Source organism: Camponotus floridanus, unplaced genomic scaffold, assembly GCF_003227725.1.
Source record: "Camponotus floridanus strain SB8 unplaced genomic scaffold, Cflo_v7.5 scaffold3, whole genome shotgun sequence".
NCBI classification, from domain to species: domain Eukaryota; kingdom Metazoa; phylum Arthropoda; class Insecta; order Hymenoptera; family Formicidae; genus Camponotus; species Camponotus floridanus.
This window is the reverse complement of record NW_020229436.1, coordinates 7,441,451-7,444,317: the sequence shown is the minus strand read 5'-3', so window position 1 is coordinate 7,444,317 and position 2,867 is coordinate 7,441,451.

Genomic DNA, 2,867 nt, shown 5'->3' with positions numbered 1-2,867 from the left:
TTTCTATTTAAATAAATTATAATTTTTATTAATTATTTTTCCTAATATTTATAAATATTATTTTTTGTTACTTTATCTTATATCCCACTAATAATTATAATCAGTGGAAGTAAAATTTTACTGTAAAATCAGTAACCGCGCTAATTCGTTCGTTTACCGCTATGGTGCGCTCTTTTTCTCGTACATGAGTTTTAATCATGAGAATTATTATATAAAACTTGCAAAAGGCAATAGATAAAATTAAAAATTTTACTTCGATCTAATATCCGATACGGTTTCAATAAAGGAACTTCAGATATTAAATCGATTTTATAAGTCGGACAAGTAAATGTCCGGCCAATAAACGAAAATGATCAGTTCATTATCTATTTAAGATGCATGTTCAATACGCACCTAAATATAAATAAAATTTTTAATTTTATACGAAGTAAATAAATTATAATCTAATATTATTGATTAAAACATCAATATTTTTAGTAAAATATTAATTATTACAGAGTGTATGAATGCATTATTTTATTAATTTCATAAGAAAGCAAACGTTTAACGAATAAAAGAAGAAAATGTATTTTATTTTAAACGGCTTTTAAACGTTTTTTTTTGTATCAGAAAAGAAAAACGTATCTCTTAACGTTTTTCAAGTGGACATTTTAACCAATCAGAAATGTTCTCAAGAGTCGGTTATGAACGTTTCAAAGAAATTTGTGATATTTGTGAAACGTTTTTGAAACAAATATGTGCTATCTGGGGCTTTAATTAATGTCTATATGATGTCCATATGACGTTTAGAAACGAATCTTTAATAGATGTTTATAGGAGGTTACATGGACGTCTAATAGAGGTATTGAATCTCCATGATGGATATCTAATGGACATCCATTAGAGGTTTATGTTCCGTGTAGGTAAAGCGCGCGCTCTTCCCATCGTTACAATATTACATTTCTTTTCATTTCTACTTACGCAGATTTTTCTTTTTTAATTAAATTTCTCATTAATTATTATGAAGATAACAAAATGAGAATTTTCATTCGGTTCATTCGGTTTAAACCGCTCTATCTATATACGATGGAAGACTATATATATATATATATATATATATATATATATATATATATATTTATATTTATATTTATATAATCATACTTCAATTTGTAAAGTAAAGTCAAGAAAAATGAAGAAATGAAAGAAGAAATTAAAAATTGTATAGATGCATTCAACCAGAATCAAAAACCTTGCCGCTCAAATTAAAAATTCTATAATATAATTAAATATGATTTGGGAACTGATTTTGCTATCTATACTTGCAAAATGTCTCTAATTATTAAGTTCATTTTATAGTAATTAACAATTACATTTAAAAAATCTTTGAAAATCTACAGTATTTTTTATTTGACCTTTAAAAGAAATTGTATATTAATTTTTTACAATTACATTTATATATATATATAAATATATATATATATATATATATATATATATATAATTATTATCAAAATCGATTTTTTTTCTTTCAATAATCAAAAAGTTATAAAATTCTGATTTACAAAATATTTGATGTATTTATCGCAGATAGAAGCTTCAAAGATATTATATATTATCTTTAAGATGACAAATTTGTTATAAAAACATCGTCAATAATTCCTATTCTTAGCATTAATAATTTGAGTATAATACTAATCATTCGTGATTGAGCACAAAGATCTGATATGTAGTGGAAATTATTAATAAGAATTTAAGAATCTCAAATACATATTTTAATCGTGTTTATACCGTCTTTAACTCATTTAATGACTAATCTGAAAAATGTAATAGCTTTACATAAAGCTTTCCGTTGCAAAATTAAATAAGATGTTGTGTATTGTCAGATTGTTCAACTTATACTAAAATAAATTAATCAAAGAAAACATTTTAATTCGCGTGAAAAATAAATTTTAATCGGAGATTTACTCAATTCAGATTTACTCAATGGAAATGAGAATTTAAAAAATCTTATTATGAAAACATGTGGCCACAGATGATTAGATAGGTAATATATCTAATAAAACTAAATCGTAATATTAATAAACACTATTTGCAGTAATATAATGTGAAAGTAAAACAATATGATGCAAATTATATGATATGAAACTAATATATCATTTGTACCATTTTGTAACAGTAATATAACAAAATATTATTGCATAGAATCCTAGCAAACACCAAACAGTTATATAATTGTTAATTATAATTTCCCACTCGACAATATAATTGTTATTTAACATAATAGTTATATAACATGTAACAATTATATTGTTGAGTGGGAAATTATAATTAACAGTTATATAACTGTTACTTGATGTTTGTTGGAATATTTCTAGCGAACACAGATATATGACATGTAACTCATATACACACACATTACAGAGAAATTATAACTTACTTGTATATTACATGTAATATACAAGTAAGTTGTAATTTCTCTTATAAATATTTATAATATTACATATATTATATTGTAGTTATATCTCATATAACATAATGACTCGTCGGTATCGTAAGATGCTAAAATTAATCAAGTATTCTCGATATCCTACCAACAAATCACTGTGCTATATGAGATACAATTGCAATATAATTACAATATAAAATTATTATAATAAAACTATTACAATAAAATTACAATAATTATTATAAAAGAAAATTATTACAATATAAAATTATATTACAAATGTTAATCTATAAGTAGGAAATTACAATTAATATCCCAATAAACACTGCTTATTGCAGTAATATAACGTGAAACAAATATAAGTTACTTATATGATATAAAATTGCAATATATAAGTATTATTTTGTAACATTACAACAGTAATGTAACAGAATATATT